The following is a 23,087-nucleotide window of genomic DNA, read 5'->3' as shown; positions in this document are numbered from 1 at the left end:
GGGTGGCACAGCAGCCTCACAGCTCCAGCGACCCGGGTTCAATTCCAGGTACTGCCTGTGTGGAGTTTGCAAGTTCTCCCTCTGTCTGTGTGGGTTTTTGACATGTTCCGGTTTCCTCCCACAGCCAAAGACTTGCAGGTTGATAGGTAAATTGTCCATTATAAATTGCCCCTAGTATAGGTAGGTGGTAGGGAAATATAGGGACAGGAGGGGATGTGGTAGGAAGATGGGAGTAGTGTAGGATTAGTATAAATGGGTGGTGGTCAGCACAGACTTGGTGGGCCAAAGGTCCTGTTTCAGTGTTGTATCTCTAAATAAATTTAAAAATAGTTGATCAGACTACTTAGTCCTGAGCTAGCTAGCTAGCACTTCGGAGCACACTTTCCTACACCCTATTTCATGCATGCTACCTGCGTGATCAGCTCGGGATGGGCCGGACCTGACTACCCGATGTACAGTGATTGGTCAGTCAGCTAACAGCGTGGGCACGCTACGTCAGGTACAATCGGTCAACCTTTCACCGGTTTTGACATCTGCTTATTTTTGATAGCCTCATCCCTCAAGTTTCAACCACATTGCATGGCTAGTTCTCTGTTCTCCAGCCCTTGTCTGATAACAAGGTGTTACCTCACTCCGATAACCCCCGGTCTCCAAGTAACCAGCCCACATGGCGAGTCAGTTATAAACTTAGCAATAGGTTAGACATGTCTCCATCATGACCTTGCAGGTTTCAGTACATCCACTTCCCCTTTAACAGTTCAGTTCCACCACATTGCTGTCTCAGCACACATCCCACTTCCCTGCTGTGGAATTGTTTACCACTTTTAGCTGCACACACTACGTCCCTACTTTCTCTAGGGGGCACTGTGTCCTACCATGTCAGAATAATGTCTGAGAGGTAGTTACACAACATTTCCCCTTTCTCATGTAAGCTAACCAAGTTGGACTCATAACCACTGATACTGCCTCCATAGTGCAGTTAAATATTGCATTAAAACCACAGAATGCTTCTCAGTGGCATAGACAGGATGTGAACACAGTATAGTCGATTCTCCCAAACAACATCCTCTCAATGACGTTCCCAGCACGACTGTCCTGGAGGGGACCACATAGGTGTGAATGTGATGATACACAACATGGTGTCCTTCCCTCATTACTCCAATGTTCTCTACCCAGTATACATCTTTAGGTGCATGATTCACAGTAATAATAGGTATTGCCAGTACCATTCCCAATACCATTCCTCCTTTTTCAACACAGTTAGTATTAGTAGCATACACACGTGTATTCCCCTGAGTTGGAAATCGGTCAGATTCATAACCTGATCATTACTGATCCAGAGGGGTACCTCCTTGGTGAATTTGCCGCAGATTTTCTCAGGTCTGTTCAACAACCCAACTACCGTAGGTAGAACAGGCGTCTTTCTTAGCTGCTCTCTTTCCTGACTCCTCCACTTCACGAGACAATTTATTGATAGTTTTCACATGATCCACCATCGATAATTTACCCCATTTGGTCAGTCTTTGGGCATTCTGGAACCCATCTGTTTGGATCTTTTGTCCGTCCCTTAGAATTTCTTTCAGCTGAGCATTGAGGGTCCTAACCTTTTGGTCCAAATTGGCTATGTCTGGTGTGTTTACTACTCCTGTCCCAGTATTAAAACGTGTTATTACATCATTCACCAATCCTCTTTTACTCCTATTTTATTTTTCAAGAATCAGCAAGTATTTGGTCAAAATATTCATTTTTGTTTGTAATAGAGCTCTAAAGAGAAAATCTCTATTTTTTTGGTATGTGTGTGTATGTGAGGAGCGAAGGTAAAGAGGGAACTTTCATATTTCAATCTGTGCGTTCATGCTTTGCTTCATTACTGGCTAAGACTTGTTTCATAATAAACTGATGATTTTGTTGTTTATTAAAGAAATCTGGCCAGTGTATTTTATTTTGAGATAAAAATAGAGAGTATGATTGTATCGGTAACTGGGAAAACATTCAAATATATGTTATGATCTGTGGAGAAGTGGAACTATAAAAACAGTGCTCTCCTCCCAGCTCAGTCATAACAGTACATTATCAATTTGAACTTTGGAATCAAAAACACAATTTAAAAATTTGCGGATGACCCCACTTTGGCAAGGATAGTTAATACTGCGGAGGACTGCAACAAATTACAGGGGGGCATTAATAAACTTGCAGAATGGGCAAATAATCGGCAAATGAAGTTCAACAGTGAAAAATGTGAGGTAGAATATTATGTTTGCATGAAGAGGGAGATCAGTTATGATTTGGACGATGGAAGTCTAGGTGGGGTAGAAGAACAAAGGGATCTCGGAGTACAAATACACCAATCAATACAATTTGTGCCACAGGTTAGCAAAACCATAAAAAAGCAAACCAAACACTCGGATTTTTTCCAGAGGGGTAGAGTTGTAAAGTAGGGAAGTTATACTGAGCCAATATGGAACGCTGGTTAGACAACACCGGGTGCAGTTCTGGTCACTGTATTAGAGAAGGAATATAGAGGCACTGGAGAGGGGGCAGAGAAGATTTACAAGGATGACCCGAGAAATGTGTGAGTATACATTTCAGGAAAGGATGAACAAGCTGGATCTCTTTTTCTTGAAAAATGAAGGTTGAGGGTGACCGAATAGAGGTCTGTAAAAGGCTTTGATAGAGTGGATACAGAGAGAATGTTTCTACTGTGGGGAGAAGCATAACCAGAGGCCGTTGGGGCAACGACTGTGAGATCTCTTTCTTGCACTAATGGAGGATCTTTCTCTAGGGTACGTGATAATTTTCTGACACAAGAGTCACATCTGGACTCACTACTCCGGATGACAAGATCAAAGTCATTTATATATAGCAAAATAAAGGGCTGAATTTTACACCCCCCCCTCCCCACCCCCAAAGAGCGGGAAGGTGGTGAGAGCGTAGATTGGAGCGGGAGGCTTGGGGGGACCTTCCCAACCCGCTTCCACCTCCACCGCCACTTTACGCAGGGTGGCGGTGGGGAAAAATGGCCTGCCCATCTCAGGCCAATCAGGCCAATGACCACTTAAGGACCTTTGCCCACCACCACAGGGATTATACTCTTGGCCGGTCGGGTAGCCCAAGCCAGAGAAAAGCCACCTGTCAAAAACAGGTAGCTTTCTGATGGCCTGGTGGGGGGGTGGGGGGCGGTGGGGGCTCATGAACAGGCACCCTGTGCCTGATAGAGAGATGCCCCAACTACCCCCAACACCCAACACGCCACTCCATCCCCCCAATTGACCACTTGGGTCCCAACTGATCACACCCAGCAAGGCCCCAAAAACTTACCTTCATTCCTGGGCCGCCCTTCATCTTCCGTCTTTTGGCTGAGTTGCAGTCCCAGCAGTGGCCACCGCTACTAGTGGCGCTGCTGGGACAAAGAGCTGCGAGCTCGCTGATTGGCCGTCAGCTTCATTAGGCGGGTCTTCCTGCTTCAATGAGGTGGAAGTCCCGCCTCAGACCAATCAAAGGCCTGGGGACTGTAAAATGTAGATTAGAACAAAGAACAAAGAAAATTACAGCACAGGAACAGGCCCTTCGGCCCTCCAAGCCTACGCCAAGCCAAATCCTCTATCTAAACCTGTCGCCTATTTTCTAAGGGTCTGTAACTCTTTACTTCCTGCCCATTCATGTATCTGTCTAGATACATCTTAAAAGACGCTATCGTGCCCGCGTCTACCACCTCCGCTGGCAATGCGTTCCATGCACCCACCACCCTCTGCGTAAAGAACTTTCCACGCATATCCCCCCTAAACTTTTCCCCTTTCACTTTGAACTCTTGTCCCCTTGTAATTGAATCCCCCACTCTGGGATAAAGCTTCTTGCTATCCACCCTGTCTATACCTCTCATGATTTTGTACACTTCAATCAGGTTCCCCCTCAACCTCCGTCTTTCTAATGAAAATAACCCTAATCTACTCAACCTCTCTTCACAGCTAGCGCCCTCCATACCAGGCAACATCCTGGTGAACCTCCTCTGCACCCTCTGCAAAGCATCCACATCCTTTTGGTAATGTGGCGACCAGAAATGCACGCAGTATTCCAAATGTGGCCGAACCAAAGTCCTATACAACTGTAACATGACCTGCCAACTCTTGTACTCAATACCCCGTCCGATGAAGGAAAGCATGCCGTATGCCTTCTTGACCACTCTATTGACCTGCGTTGCCACCTTCAGGGAACAATGGACCTGAACACACAAATCTCTCTGTACATCAATTTTCCCCAGGACTTTTCCATTTACTGTATAGTTCACTCTTGAATTGGATCTTCCAAAATGCATCACCTCGCATTTGCCCTGATTGAACTCCATCTGCCATTTCTCTGCCCAACTCTCCAGTCTATCTATATTCTGCTGTATTCTCTGACAGTCCCCTTCACTATCTGCTACTCCACCAATCTTAGTGTCATCTGCAAACTTGCTAAATCAGACCACCTATACTTTCCTCCAAATCATTTATGTATATCACAAACAACAGTGATCCCAGCACGGATCCCTGTGGAACACCACTGGTCACACGTCTCCATTTTGAGAAACTCCCTTCCACTGCTACTCTCTGTCTCCTGTTGCCCAGCCAGTTCTTTATCCATCTAGCTAGTACACCTTGGACCCCATGCACCTTCACTTTCTCCATCAGCCTACCATGGGGAACCTTATCAAACGCCTTACTGAAGTCCATGTATACGACATCTACAGCCCTTCCCTCATCAATCAACTTTGTCACTTCCTCAAAGAATTCTATTAAGTTGGTAAGACATGACCTTCCCTGCACAAAACCATGTTGCCTATCACTGATAAGCCCATTTTCTTCCAGATGGGAATAGATCCTATCCCTCAGTATCTTCTCCAGCAGCTTCCCTACCACTGACGTCAGGCTCACCGGTCTATAATTACCTGGATTATCCCTGCTATCCTTCTTAAACAAGGGGACAACATTAGCAGTTCTCCAGTCCTCCGGGACCTCACCCGTGTTTAAGGATGTTGCAAAGATATGTATTAAGGCCCCAACTATTTCCTCTCTCGCTTCCCTCAGAAACCTGGGATAGATCCCATCCGGACCTAGGGACTTGTCCACCTTAATGCCTTTTAGAATACCCAACACTTCCTCCCTCCTTATGCCGACTTGACCTAGAATAATCAAACATCTGTCCCTAACCTCAACATCCATCATGTCCCTCTCCTCGGTGAATACCGATGCAAAGTACTCGTTTAGAATCTCACCCATTTCCTCTGCCTCCATGCATAACTTTCCTCCTTTGTCCTTGAGTGGGCCAATCCTTTCTCTAGTTACCCTCTTTCTCCTTATATATGAATAAAAGGCTTTGGGATTTTCCTTAACCCTGTTTGCTAAAGATATTTCATGACCCCTTTTAGCCCTCTTAATTCCTCGTTTCAGATTGCGCCTACAATCCCGATATTCTTTCAAAGCTTCATCTTTCTTCAGCCGCCTAGACCTTATGTATGCTTCCTTTTTCCTCTTAGCTAGTCTCACAATTTCACCTGTCATCCATGGTCCCCTAATCTTGCCATTTCTATCCCTCATTTTCACAGGAACATGTCTCTCCTGCACGCTAATCCACCTCTCTTTAAAAGCCTCCCACATATCAAATGTGGATTTACCTTCAAACAGCTGCTCCCAATTTACATTCCCCAGCTCCTGCCGAATTTTGGTATAGTTGGCCTTCCCCCAATTTAGCACTCTTCCTTTGGGACCACTCTCGTCTTTGTCCATGAGTATTCTAAAACTTACGGAATTGTGATCACTATTCCCAAAGTAGTCCCCTACTGAAAAGTCAACCACCTGGCCGGACTCATTCCCCAACACCAGGTCCAGTATGGCCCCTTCCCGAGTTGGACTATTTACATACTGCTCTAGAAAACCCTCCTGGATGCTCCTTACAAATTCTGCTCCATCTAGACCTCTAACACTAAGTGAATACCAGTCAATGCTGGGAAAATTAAAATCTCCTATCACCACCACCCTGTTGCTCCTACATCTTTCCATAATCTGTTTACATATTTGTACCTCTATCTCACGCTCGCTGTTGGGAGGCCTGTAGTACAGCCCCAACATTGTTACTGCACCCTTCCTATTTCTGAGTTCTTCCCATATTGCCTCACTGCTCGAGTCCTCCATAGTGCCTTCCTTCAGCACAGCTGTGATATCCTCTTTGACCAGTAATGCAACTCCTTCACCCCTTTTACCTCCCTCTCTATCCCGCCTGAAGCATCGGTATCCTAGGACAGATCCTTAGATCCTTAGATCCTTAGGACAGGCGGAGGCTGGTTCGCCATCGACTTTTCAGTCAGGGGATGGCTCCTGTCCGCTGAGGGTAAAATTCAGCCCTCATTGACCCTAGGGGAACACCACTGTCCACCATCCTCCAGTCTGAAAAACAATCATTTACCACGACTTGTTGTTTTCTGTTAATAAGGTAATTTTTTACCCAATTGGACGCTGACCCTCCTTTTCCATGAGCTTCAATTTTGTTTACCAGCCTTTTATGTGGTACTTAATCAAACAATTCTTAAAATCTATGGAGCCAACCTCCACTGCATTCCTTCCATCAACTGAGGCTGTTACTTCATCACAAAAATTCAATTATAGTTGTCAAGCATGATCTTCCTTTTACAAATCTGTGCTGGCTATCCTTAATAAATTCAAACCTCTCCAAGTGCCTGTCAATTTTTTTCCCCTGATTATTGTTTCTAATACCTTACCCACCACTGATGTTAAACTAACTGGCCTGTAGTTACTGGGAATGTCCTGATAAACTTTCTATAAGGATGTCACATTTGCCACTCTCCAATCCTTTGACACCTCTCCCATTTCTAGGTCAGATTGGAAGTCCAGCTTGAGCACAAAAATCCAGGCTGGCTCCTAATGCAGTAGTGAGGAGACATGACTTTTGGATGAGTGTTCTGGGATGTCTTGAGGTAGTGAAGGACGCTATATAAATATAATGTTATTCTTAACTGTTCAGTTATGGTATGCTTTGAGTTTCTGAACAAATGCATTGCAGATCACAGATGTATATTGACATGTTACTGGTGTTTGTGTAGCTACTCTTGGCCCTATTTGTATGGATGGCACAATAGAAATAAATGGTTTGTCATTACAGAGATGCAGGTGGTTGCATGGTGACCAAGGTTGGGAACTAAATATTCCAAGATACTTGATATTTTGAAATGACAGGAAGAAATGGTGGGAGGACTTAGCACTGTGAAGAAAGTGTGCCATTTCTTCACTCAAATATTTGCGGATCTTTGGAAATGTCTACCGCAGAGGGTTGTGGATACTCAGTCACTGAGTATATTCAAAGAATGAGGTTGACAGATTTTTGGACTCTTTGGGAATCCAGGGATATAAAGATCAGGCATGAAAGTGGAGTTGAGTTTGAAGATCAGCCATGATCCTCTTCAATGGTGGAGCAGGCTTGTGGGTTTGTATGTCTTACTCCTACTCCTATTTGTTATATGACAAGTGACATTTGTCTCTGTTTAGTCATCGCATCCTTGTCCCTGGTTGTTTCCTCATCTCAAACTTTGATTCACTTCCCCCAGTAAAATCTTTACTAATGCCCATTATTTGGTTTCACCTTTGAGCTTCATACCATCTAGTTCAGGTTTCTCGGACCATCCTTTCATGTGTCTCTGTCACATACACCTCCTTGCCCACAGAATAAAACCTACTCCGAGTCTTCCTCCTGAGTCCTACGTGAGTTCTGATATGACGTCCATCTCTCCTTCCTCTCGTAACTTCTCCTGTGCCCTTTATGAGATTATCATGTATGTGGGACCCAACATCTGCTCTCTGGAGACTTTTCACACGACACTTCTATAAACCGGTTTCTCTTCCTTCTCCTTGTGAACTGACATTGTCAATGGTTCCCTCTCCTCAGGGGGAACTTCCATTTCAAAGCAGTCATCCTAAAGTCTGCTAAAGTTTCACTGAGCTTTAATTTATGCTCCAGTAGACTGAATACTTCCAATCTTTGAACTGCAGAGAAGGCAACATGATGTGTCGAGGTCACTGTGTCTCGTTTCACAAAAGATGGATTCAGAGCATTTTGTTGATTGGATTTTATGTTGAAAGATCCTTTAACCAAGATGTGCTGCATCTCCAAGCCATTGAAGTCACATGTACACTTTCCATGGTGCTGATTCCTGAGTTCATCATTTAGGGTTGGATTTGCAGGTTAGGAACATTTTGTGGGTTATTAGTTTTAATGTTCAGCAAAGTGCACGAGGATCTTTTCAGAACTTTATACAAATTCAAATTCTGTATCTTATGGAAATGACATGTGTCGTACCCAATGTTTAATAAGTAAAAAGCATGTGATTAACCATTAAGTTATCTCATTACTCAGTTACCATTGTTCCACTTATTCAAACAGGCATAAGAGTATTTTCTGTTTTCTGGAAACAACCAGCTTCCCAATGATCTATGTACTCACAATTTCTATTGTCAGCTTTGGTTCACGGGCCTCTCAGTTTATGCCTACGAAGAGATTTTTAAAGTACAATTACTCAGAATCAGAGATGAACAAAAAACCCACATTCTACACTTGCTGATCTTGTAAACTACTGCCTCTTTTCCAAATTCCTTCAATGTGTTGTCACCACACAAACTTGAGTCTTTCTTTCCAATCACTCCATGTTTGTATTTGTTGAATTATGTTTCCTCCCTTGCCACAGCACTAAAGTGACAACGGAATTCATGAATGACATCCTGTGTGTCTGTGACCATGGTGCACGGTTCCCCTTTATTTTTATTAAATTAACTGCAGCCTTTGACACTGTTGAGAACGAGCTCCACCACTGAGGACATCCAATTACTGGGCTAAAAACCATCTGCTCCAAGCAGCTGAAGAGACCTGAAGGATGTTGACTTGATACAACTGTCATTGAACAGAAACAACTTGGTCTCAACAGTCAGAGTCATAGAATCTTACAGTACAGAAGGAGGCCATTCGATCCATCATGCATTTGCAGGCTCTTTACAAGAGTCATATAATCAGTCAAACTGCCCTGCTCTTCCTCCATAGAACTGCATTTTTCCTTTTCAACTTTATGTTCAATTCTTGGTCAAAAATTACGATTGAATCTGTTTCCACCATCATTTCAGGCAATGCTTTCCATAATGCATAAAACAATATCTCCCCTACCTTTATGTTCCTTTCTCACTGAGATTAAAATTACACCCTCTGATATCCAAGCTATTTGCCAGTGGAAACAGTTTCCTCTTATTCATATATAATTTAAAACACAGAAACTAACCCTTCGGCCCAGCTGTTCTATATCTGTGTGAATGTTCCTCATGTACATTCTACCACTTGACCTACATCCTCTAATCCGATCAACGTACCATTCTATTCCTTTCTCCCTCATGTATTTTTCTACTTTCACTTTAATGTATCAATGTTTTTCACCTCAAATACACTATCTGGCAGTGAATTCCACATATTCAACACTGTCTTGAGTCATGAATGTTCTTCTGAATTCCTTGTTGGATTTATTAGTAAGAAATTTTTATTAATGAACCCTCATTTAAAGGACAGGTTTAAAGTAAGTTGGCACGGGATGGGAGAAAGGATGTAAAATTAGAGAGGAAAATCAAGATGCACAAAGAATTGGGAGAGACAGATAGCACTAATTTGAGAAATCAGAAGATATTAGCTGGGCCAATAAGTAACAGGAAATGCAAAACGGTCTAAATTAAGTTGACAGTGCAGGTATGTGAAAGCACAGAGTGTGGTCAGTAAGGTTAGTGATTCACAGGCACAGATCGCCAAGTGGGAATATAATGTTGTGGTGCTAACAGAGATGCAGGTGAACAAGGGCAGACTGGGTATTAACGATTCCTGGATACAAAGTATTCAGGAAAGATAGGGAAGGAAAGAATAGAGGAACAGGAACAGTATTGATTAAGGAGAATATTACAGTGCTAAAGAGAGAGGAAGTCCTAGAGGGTTGAAAGACAGAATCTATTTGGTGAAAGCTAAGGAAAAATAGAAGTACCACTGCACTACACTAATCTATTGGCTACCAAATAATAGGAGAGATATAGAGGAAATATTGGTAGGGAAATTGCAGGGTGTTGCAAAATCTATTTATAATGGGGGACTTTAATTATCCTAATATAGGGGGAAAGAATTTATGAAGTGGAATCAGGAGAATTTTCCAGATCAGTATGTTTCCAGCCCAATGAGGAAGGAGGCATTGCTGGATCAGGTTCTGGGGAATGAGGGGGATCAAGTGGATCGAGTGTCAGTAGTGAACATTGAGGCGACAGTGATCATAGTATCATAAGGTTTAGGTTAACTATAGAAAAGGACAAGGAGCAATCCAGAGTAAAAAATAAGTAATTGGGGAGGGCCAATTTCAGTGAGGTGAGAACGGATCTAGCCCAGGAAAACTGGAAGCAAAGACCGTCAGGCAAAATTGTAATTCAAAAATGGGCTGCTTTTAATGTGCAGGTGGTTCGGGTACAGTCGAGGTAGGATCCCACGTGGAGTGAGGGAAGGACGAACAAAGCCACAGCTCCCTGATGACAAGAGAGTTTAAAGTAAGGTGAACAAGAAAAAGAGTGTGTATTCTAGTTATCAGGTTGATAATGCAACTGCGAGCCAGGGTCCATGGAGAAAGTTCAGAAGGGAAGTGCATGGGAAGAGACTGGCAGCTAACAGAAAGGGGAATCCAAAAGACTTCAATTGGCATCTTAATCGGAAAGGTATTGTAAAAGGAGCAGTAGTGCCAATTAGGGACTAAGAAAGGGATTTACACATGGAGGCAGAGGGTAGGGCTGAGATATTAAATGTGTACTTTGCATCTATTTTTACCAAGGAAGAATTTGTGGCCCAGCTCATAGAGGGGGTAATTGGGACAATCTACAGGCTATAGGTTGATAAAGAGGAAGTTTTAGAATGGCTGGCTGTACCTAAAGTTGATATGTCACCAGGACTTGTATTGAGGTGGAACTTGTGGAGGTCATTATCTTCCAAACCTCCTGAGATACAGGGCTGGTGCCAGAGGACTGGAGAATTGCAAATGTTGACACTTGCTCATAAAAGAATGTAAGGAAAAGCCCCACAATTACAGGCCAGTCAGTTTAATCTCAGTAACGGGAAAGATTTTAAAACTCATAATCTGTGTCAAAATTAACAGTCACTTGGACAAATGTGGATTAACTAAGGAAAGCCAGCATGGATTTGTTGAAGGCCTAACTTGTTTAGGTAACGTGAATGAGTTCCTTGATGAGGTAATATACAGGGTTGATGACAGTAATGTGGTTGATGTGGTGTATATGGATTTCTAAAAGTCATTTGCTGAATTGCCACATGAAAGACTTGACAGCAAATTTAAAGTCCACGGAATAGAAGAGGAAGTGGCTGGATTTTGTGCAGGAGGCAAAGCTCCTGGTGCTGGGCTGAAAATGCAGGGGGAAATCTGCAGCGGCCTTTTCACCCCTCTCCACCGCCACCCACTCCTGAGTGATCCTCTTGTCTTCTTAAATCAAAGTTTCAGGAAGCGGGATGACCAGAACTTTAAAGGCAGAGATCCTGGCTCCACGAGCTGCCTGCCAATCAGAGGGCTGGCAGATCAGCAGTATCAGCAGCTACACTGGGAGCTGTGGCCACTGCCGGTACTGCAGAGGCCTTGGACCCAGGCCCAGTGCTCAAAACCCGGAACAGAGGCAGGTGAGGTGAGGTTGCCGGGGGCCATTCCAGAAGGCCCTGGCGATGGGAGTTGGGGGATGATCTTGCAGTCCAGGGGGAGTGGGGTACCGAGGGGTGAATGGATTCCAGCGGAGGAGGGACCCCTCCCAAGCCCGCAGGGAGGTCACATTGTCTTACCAGGCTTTCCCAACCACTGGTGGTGGGAATAGGCCCTTAATGGGGTGTTAATAGACCACTTACGGGCCTCAATTAGATTCTGGGCAGGAAGGCCATTGTCAGCCTACCCTGCCCTCAGGAAGGTCACTTGGCAACAGGGAGGCAATGGGCCCTCAGACCCACTGCCTCCCTTGTCACCCGTCGCAATATTCCGTGCTCCCCCGCCTCCGATCCCGCCTCATGGAGCCACACAAAATCTAGCCCAAAATTGGTTGAGTGACAGGAAACTGAGTGTCGTGGTGACCAGTTGTATTTTGGACTAGAGGAAGTTATATAGTGGGATTCCCCGTGGATCATTATTCGGATCACTGCTTTTCTTGATGTATTTTAATGACCTAGACTTGGGTGCACTGGGCACAATTTCAACATTTTCAGATGACACAAAACTTGGAAGCATTGTGAACATTGAGGAGGAGAGTTGTAGACATCAATCGGACATAGACAACAGGGTGAAATGGGCAGACATGTGGCAGATGAAATTTAATGCAGAGAAGAGTGAAGTGTTTCATTTTGGTCGGAAGAATGAGGAGAGACAATATAAACTAAACAATACAATTCTAACGCTGGTGCGGGAGCAGAGGGACCTGGGAATATATCTTCACAAATCACAGATGGTGGCAGGGCAGGTTGAGAAAGTGGTTAAAAAGGCATTCAGGATCCTGGGCTTTATAAATGGAGGTGTACAGTACAAAAACAATGAAGTTATGGTGAATCTTTACAAAACACTGGTTCATCCTCAACTGGAGCATCTGTTGAATTGTGGGCACTACACTTGAGGAAGGATGTAGGGGTAGGTGTTGGCGTAGTGGTATTATCACTGGAAAAGTAGCCCAGAGACCCAGGGTATTTCTCTGGGGACATGGGTTCGAATCCCACCACAGCAGAAGGTGGAATTTGAATTCAATTAATCTGGAATTAAAAACTAGTCCAATGATGGCCATGAAACCATTGTCGATTGTTGTAAAAACCCATCTGGTTCACTAATGTCCTTTAGGGAAGGAAACCTGCTGTCCTTACCTGGTCTGGCCCACATGTGCTGCCAGACCCACAGCAATGTGGTTAACTCTTATATGCCCCCTGAAATGGCCTAGCAAGCCACTCAGTTGTACCTAGCCGCGACAAAGTCTATAAAAAGGAATGAAACTGGACGGACCACCCGGCATCGACCTAGGCACCGGAAACAACAACAGCAATCCCAGCCCTGTCGACCCTGCAAAGTCCTCCTTACTAACAGCTGGGGGCTTGTGCCAAAGTTGGGAGAGCTGTCCCACAGACTAGTCAAGCAACAGCCTGACATAGTCATACTCACAGAATCATACCTTACAGACAATATCCCAGACACTGCCATCACCATCCCCAAGTATGTCCTGTCCCACCGGCAGGACAGACCCACCAGAGGTGTCGGGACAATGGTATACAGTAGGGAGGGCGTTGCCTTGGGAGTCCTGAACATTGACTATGGACCCCATGAAGTTTCATGGCATCAGGCCAAACATGGGCAAGGTAACCTTCTACTGATTACCACCTACCACCCTCCCTCAGCTGATGAATCAGTACTCCACCATGTTGAACACCACTTGGAGGAAGTACTGAGGGTGGCAAGGGCACAAAATGTACTCTGTGTGGGGGACTTCTATGTCCATCACCAAGAGTGGCATGGTAGCACCACTACTGACCGAGCTGGCCGAGTCCTAAAGGACATAGCTGCTAGACTGGGTCTGCGGCAGGTGGTGGTGGAACCAACACGAGGGAAAAACATACTTGACCTCGTCCTCACCAATCTGCCTGCTGCAGATGCTTCTGTCCATAACTGTATTGGTAGGAGTGACCACCACACAGTCCTTGTGGAGACGAAGTCCCACCTTCACATTGAACATACCATCCGTCATGTTGTGTGGCACTATCACCATGTTAAATGGGACAGATTTCGAACAGATCTAGCAATGCAAAACTGGGCATCCATGAGGCGCCATGGGCCATCAGCAGCAGCAGAATTGTACTCAACCACAATCTGTAACCTCATGGCCCAGCATATCCCCCACTCTACCATTACCATCAAGCCAGGAGACCAATCCTGATTCAATGAAGAGTGCAGGAGGGCATGCCAGGAGCAGCACCAGGCATACCTCAAAATGAGATGTCAACCTGGTGAAGCTGCAACACAGGACTATCTGCATGCCAAACTGCGTAAGCAGCATGCGATAGACAGAGCTAAGCGATCGCATAACCAACGGATCAGATCTAAGCTCTGCAGTGCTGCAACATCCAGCCGTGAATGGTGGTGGACAATTAAACAACTAACTGGAGGAGGTGGCTCCACAAATATCCCCATCCTCAACGATGGGGGAGCCCAGCACATCAGTGCGAAAGATAAGGCTGAAGCATTTGCAACAATCTTCAGCCAGAAGTGCCAAGTTGATGATCCATCTCGGCCTCCTCCTGAAGTCTCCAGCATCACAGATGCCAGACTTCAGCCAATTCGATTCACTCCGTGTGATATCAAGAAACGACTGAAGGCACTGGATAATGCAAAGGCTATGGGCCCTGACAATATTCCGGTAATAGTACTAAAGACCTGTGCTCCAGAACTTGCCGTGCCCCTAGTCAAGCTGTTCCACTACAGCTACAATACTGGCATCTAGCCTGCAATGTGGAAAATTGCCCAGGTATGTCCTGTACACAAAAATCAGGACAAGTCCGACACGGCCAATTACTGCCCCATCAGCCTACTCTCAATCATCAGTAAAGTGATGGAAGGTGTCATCAACAGTGCCATCAAGTGGCACTTGCTTCGCAATAACCTTCTCAGTGATGCTCAGTTTGGGTTCCGCCAGAGCCATTCAGCTCCTGACCTCATCACAGCCTTGGTTCAAACATGGACAGAAGAGCTGAACTCAAGAGGTGAGGTGAGAGTGACTGCCCTTGACAGCAAGGCAGCATTTGACTGAGTATGGCATCAAGGAGCCCGAGCAAAACTGAGGTCAATGGAAATCAGGGGGAAAACTCTGGAGTCATACGTAGGTCAAAGGAAGATGGTTGTGATTGTTGGAGGTCAATCATCTGAACACCAGGGCATCACTGCAGGAGTTCCTCAGGGTAGTGTCCAAGGCCCAAACATCTTCAGCTTCTTCACACCTTCCTTCAATCATAAGGTCAGAAGTGGGGATGTTTGCTGATGATTGCACAATGTTCAGCACCATTCGCAACTCCTCAGATACTGAAGCAGTCCGTGTAGAAATGCAGCAAGACCTGGACAATATCCAGGCTTGGGCTGATAAGTGGCAAGTAACATTCGCGCCACACCAAGTGCCAGGCAATGAGCATCTCCAACAAGAGAGAATCTAATCATCTCCCCTTGACATTCAACGGCATTACCATCACTGAATCCCCCACTATTACATCCTAAGGGCTGCCATTGACCAGAAACTGAACTGGAGTAGCCATATAAATACCGTGGCTACAAGAGCAGGTCAGAGGCTAGGAATTCTGAGGCGAGTAACTCACCTCCTGACTCCCCAAAGCCTGTCCACCATCTACAAGGTACAAGTCAGGAGTGTGATGGAATACTCTCCACTTGCCTGGATGTGTGCAGCTCCAACAACACTCAAGAAGCTCGACACCATCCAGGACAAAGCAGACCGCTTGATTGGCACCCAATCTACAAGCATTCACTCCCTCCACCACCGACACACAGTGGTAGCAGTGTGTACCATCTACCAAATGCACTGCAGCAATGCACCAAGGCTCCTTAGACAGCACCTTCCAAACCCGCGACCTCTACCAACTAGAAGGACAAGGGCAGCAAATGCATGGGAACACCATCACCTGCAAGTTCCCCTCCAAGCCACACACCATCCTGACATGGAACTATATCGCCGTTCCTTCACTGTCGCTGGGCCAAAATTCTGGAATTCCCTTCCGAACAGCACTGTGGGTATGCCTACCCGAAATGGACTGCAGCAGTTCAAGAAGGCAGCTCACCACCACCTTCTCAAGGCCAATTAGGGATGGGCAATAAATGCTGGCCTGGCCAGCGTCGCCCACATTCCATGAATGAATAAAAACAATGTGAAGGCATTGGAGAGGGCCTGTTGCCAGGGCTTGAAATTTGCAGTATGAAGAAAGATTGGATCGACGAGGGTTGATTTACTTAGAACAGAGGAGTCTGAGGGGTGACTTAATTGAGGTGCACTAAATTATGAGGGGCCTAGATAGATTAGACAGGAAGGACCTGTTTCCCCTCATGGGGGGGGAGGGGGGGGGCGTCAATTACTAGGGAGCACAGATTTAAGATGATTGGTAGAAGGATTACAGGGGACATGAGGAAAAATATTTTCACAGAGGGTGGTGGGTGCCTGGAATTCACTGCCCAAATTGGTGGTGGAGGCAAAAACTCCCAACTCGTTTAACAGATAGCTGGACATGCACCTGAAGTGCTGTTATCTACAAGGTTACGGAGCAGGTGCTGGAAGGTGGGATTAGATTGTGTGGCTAGTTTTTTTTCAGCCGGTGCAGACACGATGGGCTGAATGGCACCGATTTAAGGTGAATGGCAAAAAAATCAAAGGTGACATGAGGAAAAACTTTCTAATGAAGCAGGTGTTTAGGATGTGGAATACACTGCCTGCAAGTGTGTGGAGGGAGATTCAATCATAACTTTCAAAGAGGAATTAGATAATTATCTGAATAGAAAGAAATTCAGGACGATGGGGAAAAGGCGAGGGAGTGGAAGTAGCTGAGTTCCCCTTGTAGAGACCAGCATGGACACAATGGGCTGAATGGTCTTCTGTGTTGTAACCATTCTATGATTCTCTGGGTCTTTGTTTCAATGTCGAATTTCCCCAGATCCAAGTGAAAACACCTTCTCTATTTCTACCTGATCAAACCCCCTCATAATTATAAAGAACTCTCTCTGCTCAACTCTCAAACTTCACTTTTGTAGACAAAAGAGTCCCAGCCTGTCCAAACTTTCATTAAAGTTCTCCCATCCTAGTTCTGATATCATTCTTACAATTTTGTTCACACTTCCTCCAGTGTTTTTATAAAATTTTTGTACGATGAAGATCAGAACTATGCACTGGTTCTCGAAGCGCAGTCTAACCAAGATCATGCTAATTCTGTTGAAAACTCTCATCAAGTTTAACACCTTTATTAAACCTCCCCTTTATACTTCCCAGCAATCCTCGTCTATCTACAGAACAGAAGTCCCTCATATCTTGTATAATTCTGGTAAATCTCTCAGACCTTCATATCTGTCCTAAAGTGTGTTGCCCAAAATTGTTTCAGCTGAGTTCTAACCAATGATTTATAAAAGTTAAGCATCTCTCCATTGTTCATTGTTACAACCTGGAATAAATTCCCTAAAATGCCTGGGGCAGTCAATTCAATAGTAACTTTCAGCAGGGAATTGTATATATATTTTAAAATTCAGCATTTACAGAACAAAAGGGGACCAGAAGGGAAGTGGGATTAATCACATGAATGTTTCAAAATCCCAGCATAGGCACCATGTGCTGAATAGACTCGTTCTGTGCTTTAAGATTCAATGATTCTAATGTTTCCGGGCTTTAAACCAAGGTCTTATACAGGCAAAGTAGACACTGTATCACTGAGTTACACCCACGATTAGAGTTAACAGCAATGCACATGGATTTCTTCCTGTCTCAGTAACAGGCAGCTACTCAGCCATTAGGCTGTGCTCACAATATTCAGTGTTGGCTGCACTTCACAAGGCTCTTTGCCATTCCCAAATAAGTTGAGAGAAAAGCAGTTACACTGGCTGAGAGCAGAGCAGGGACCTCATAGATAGTGAAAGACCTTTCCTGCAGCAACTGTTCATCTGCACTGCACAACAAGCTCCGTCTTCTACTTATACTTCAGGGGAAGAAAACCAAACAACAAGCAGATGTCCCCACACTCTCCGTGTGATCATAGGATGTGAAACGGCTGTGCAGCATGGCAAGACTCTGGATAATAAGTGGATTTGGCCAAATCTAATCTGGGCTACACGGACCTTCTAAAGTCTCTCTCGCGTAACTTTTTCGACTGTTTTCACAGGGAAGCCTTTCTGTATTCATACTCCCAACATCTCCACCAAAATTCGAGGCAACTATACAATAATAAACATTTTACTCGCAGGCTATCCTACACTTAACCTGTTCTGTCTAAAAGCTCTGCTTGTACAGACTGTGATTGAATCCAATTTAATCCCTAGCACTAACACCAGGGCTACTGTAAATGAGACTGTTCATCCACATCAACACCAGAGATCATTATAAATTTATTTGAAAATCATATATTGAAGAAAATTATAAGGAATATAAATTTATTATGGTTTCTATATCCTCTAATGACTATGTTTTATTACACACAACTAAGAACGGTTCATTGAATCCGTTTGTTCAGTGGAATGTAACTAATATCCCAGCTCACATTCCCTAGATGACTGTCTCCATGGAGGTTGCTCTGTGATATTAATAAGGGCTCCTCTGAAGAAGTCTCTGCATTGATGTTTCACACAAGAAATGGAATACCCTGTAATTTACCAGATAGAGGTAATTTACTACCCAATTCTTGCAGCCGTCAGTATTCCTGGTGAGACAGTGAAATAACACAGTGAAGTATGAATATCAATGTTGACTGTTCATGTTATATTTTCCCAGTTAAGTGCCAAGTGATTGATTTGTTTTCTTCATATGAATTCTTAATTATGATGTTACTTGAATTTTTATCACAGAAAGCGTTAAAGCAACAATTCCCTTTCATGTTTACAACAGAAACTCTTCCCTGGAGTCTGCATGGACAACAAATCAGAAATAAATGAGCAATTTTAAACCTGTTGTTAAAAGAGTTACACGTGTAACTGAGGATTCTAGGAGTTATTGTATTGTAACTTTATTTCATGTTGATATATGGTTTGTATGGATTTGAATTCAGCTTCGATTTTGTTTCCAAAAATAAGTGGAAAGAATGGATTTCTGTTACTGATGCATGATCCACCCACCAGACTTTTCCAGTCTGCACTTTGCTCTCTCCGTGTTATACAGACCATAATAAAACAGGGTGAGAGTGCACTCTCCATGTTGTACAGATGAGAATAAAACAGGGTGAGAGTGCTCTCTCCATGTTGTACAGACTATAATAAAACAGGGTGAGAGTGCTCTCTCCATGTTGTACAGACTATAATAAAAGGGGGTGAGAGTGTTCTCTCCATGTTTTACCGACTATAATAAAAGGGGGTGAGAGTGCTCTCTCCATGTTTTACCGACTATAACCCAACAGGGCTGGCCTGATCTGCAGTTATTTATTTTTGGAGATACTGGTGTTTTACAGACCAAAATTTTCCAGAAAAAACTTCAGTACTTTATTTTTAACGACAGCATCTATTTCTCTGTCTGAGATCAACACCTTTATTTTCATTTTAATTTTCCCATGTCTTCTTTTGCCACAGATTTCAATGCTGCCAGTAAGCAGTTGTTTGAATTAACAATTACATTTCATTTGGAACTGGAAAACTCATATTTACATACTTTCTTCTTTGACTTTAAATGGTTCTTTACAAAATGTTTTGGGACAGTGTTGATGTAAATTTTCTGTTTTCTGTTTCTTACAGTTAACTTGGTGGCGATTGTGATTTTGTCTCGAGGAAAGTGCGGTCTCTCCAAATGTATCACTCGTTACCTGGTGGCCATGGCAGTGGCGGATCTAATGGTGATTATCATCCATGTGATAATACACCGGATTAATATCATGTACTTTCCAATTAGCTTCCTGTATATAACTCCTGTGTGTCTGGTAAACCTTGTCACAACTGTTGTAGCGATAGACTGTTCTGTGTGGTTTACTGTCGCCTTCACTTTTGATCGTTTTGTCACAATTTGCTGTCAGAAGCTACAATCAAAATATAACACAGAGAAAACAGCGACAGTGGTTATCGCCACAGTGTTTGTGGTGAGCTGTCTCAAGAGTTTTCCCTTTTACTATGCAGGTGAAGCTGCAGTTATAATTGACAACGTGCCTTGGTATTGTGTTCCTACAGCTGATTATCTCACCTCCCCCTTGTGGAAGGTTTACGAGTGTATCGACAGCATCATAACCCCTCTATTACCAATTCTTTTAATTCTGTTGTTCAATGCTCTGACCATCAGACACATTATAATGGCAAATAAAGCACGCAGGGGACTCCGGAGCAACAGTGAGAATCAGAATGATCCAGAGGTGAAGAATCGGAGGAAATCCATGATTTTACTTTTCACTATTTCTGCCAATTTTATACTATTGACGATGACATATGTTGTCCATTCGATAAACTGGCCAGTGATTAACTATAGATACACCGACAAATATTATAGTAACCCAATATATATTACCCAACAAGTTGGGTTTATGCTGCAGCTTCTCAGTTGCTGCACAAACACTTGTATCTATGGACTGACACAGAGGAAATTCAGAGAGGAGCTGAAGAATGGGGTGAAATATTTGTTTACACTGAATGGGAAATTGTGTCAATAACAAGTAACGAACATCGATCTGGAGCAGGGCTCATAGGTTTATAAATCACTTGCTTTTATATTCCTGAATTCCTTGTGTGTAGGTGAAGGACAATGAGAAGTCTGATTATCTTTAATAAGATTTAGGATAGTGATGTATAATTACCAGAATATTAAAGATAAATATTAATGTGGGTAAATGAAACAATATAACATAAATATTCCGATGTTAATTTCACGGCTGGATTTGTGGAATTACAGCAACCGTACACCATCAAAAGACATCAAATTAATTCCCCATAAAGGAGCAGTAACACTAAATCACACATTCTGCTCCCTGAGAACAACCTCAGACAAGGATGTTCTGGTAATCATTACAATTCACCATTGGATCAATGCATTACAACTATCTTTTTTTCAAGAACAAACTCACATGGTTAGAAATGCAGAAAAAATGTTCCTCAAAAAGAGTCCAAGTTGGTTTCAAATATTAGAGAAATATCCTGTCTTTGTTGGTACCTTTACTGTCTCATTCACCCATAGAATGTCCTGTTCTGACCTCATGTTTCCTGTCTGAAGTCCATGGGATTGATTCTTGAGCATTTCTGCTTCACAGCTGGTTTGTTCTGGACCACATGAAGCGGCCTCATTGTCCTCTATGTGGCCATTTCTCCAGGGTCATCCTGGAATGCAAAGATATTCCCTGTGTCCCTTCTTCACTGCCATCAGACTTTATAAACCCCTCTCCCTTACCTCCTCCTCCCTCACCTACAACAACATGTGAGAAACTCAGCGACTTCTTTGTCACTAACAGTGAGAGCAACTGTTCCCCTGCTCCTGTTGAAATCAGCCTTTGATTGTCCAACAAACCAACCCTTTCTCTCCTGAACCAACTGCTTTCACCAATCTCTCTCCCATCTCCCCTCAATCTCTATGTAAATTTGACTAGTCCATGAAAGCCACCTCCTGCAGCCTTGAGCTTATTTTCACTTGAATAATAACCACTTCTGTTCCTGGTCAACATGTTAGTTAATATTTGACATGTGTCCCTCTTCTCACCTTCTTCCTCATCCCTTTCAAAACCACTATTGTCACCCCTTCCTCAAAAGTCAAGACACATCCTCTCTGTTCTTAAAAAAGCTACAATCCCATCTCAAACTTCCCTTTCCTCTCCAAATCCCTTCAATATGTTGTTGCCTCCCAAATCCGTGCACATCCTTCCAACAATATCATATTTGTTAATTGCTGAAAATGGAGACATGTTGTCTAAGCTTTTCATCTTGCACTCATCAGGACAATACACAAGAATAACCAATGTAAGGGAAAACAACAACTTATATTGCATGAGCAGAGAGTGCTGATTGGTTGGCAAGTGAACTCTGATTGGTAGAGGCGTTGCCCTGGAGATGCACCAGTTTACGGTGACTGACAGTTAACTGCCAAGCTTTTTTTGAAATTTAAACCAGGCAGTTTGACTCTGATTGGTCAAGGCATTGCTCTGAGGAATGAACCATCAAATGGCTGTCACTTATTTTGTTCAGCTGAAACAGGCGCTATGTGTGTACATGTTCTTTCTGTCTGCAACGAACAGGGGTCTCAAGTTCTGGACTACCAAACGACCATCATGTTTGCATCTCTTCAGTCAGGTTTCTATCCCTGCCACAATACTCAAATGGTCCCAAACAAATTAAAATATTGCACCTCTGTGACTGTTACTGTGGAGCAGAATCCCTCCACATGACCGCCTCAGTCGCTCTGCAATCTTTGACACGATTGACCATGCAATTCTCCTTCAATGTCTCTGATCCATTCACCAGTTAACTAGTACTGCCCTTGTATGGTTTTTCCTCCAGTTAAACATTGGGAGGACAGGAGCCACCATCTTCGAGTCCACAGCACAAACTCTGTACCTTCCACTCTCTACTGCTACCCCTTGGCCTTTGTCTCAGCCAGACTCATAATGTTTGTCACCTTGGTTCCCATTTGACCTCACAATGAGCATCAGAACTCATATTCTCTCATCACAAAGACCTACTTCTATAACATCAAAGTCCTCCATTCACTCGACAGTCCACGTGCTGTTGAATCTCTCATCCATGCTCTTGTCATCTCAAGACTCACTTTATCCAATGTCCTCCTGGTCGACATCCCATTTACAAGGTTAACAAACCTCAGCTCCACTAAAACTCTGCTGCCCACATCCTATCCCATCCAAGCTCCTCTGATATGACCAGCAAATTCTTGTTGAATTTCATTAGGTCCGAGGCCTCCAAATCCTCAAATTTAAATTTCTGATCCTTGCAGATCCTTCCATATGATAATATCTTTCTATATCAATAACATTCTGCAGCCCAACTAAAACCCACCGTCCACTCACAAAACTCTTCTGCATCCATGTTAATGTTCTATCGCTTTTCCCTACCATTTGTTATGATGCTTTAATCATCAAGGCTATATCTAGGGATCTATATGGCGATTAGATCGAAAGGATTTATCTTTATTTGTGCCACTAGTTAATTTTATGCTGCAAGCTTCACGTTATCAGAGAAAGAATCTTTAATTTTATTGTTTTACTATTATTCTTTGCATGGACCAGATTCACTGATGAACTGGCAGCATTAAATTCTCTGCCCTTTCTGTCCCACACTGCTGCTTGGAGACAAATCACTACAC

The sequence above is a fragment of the Heterodontus francisci genome, chromosome 5 (genome assembly GCF_036365525.1).
Source record: "Heterodontus francisci isolate sHetFra1 chromosome 5, sHetFra1.hap1, whole genome shotgun sequence".
Taxonomy (NCBI): domain Eukaryota; kingdom Metazoa; phylum Chordata; class Chondrichthyes; order Heterodontiformes; family Heterodontidae; genus Heterodontus; species Heterodontus francisci.
The sequence above is the reverse complement of the archived record's forward strand: the minus strand, read 5'-3'. Positions refer to the sequence as shown.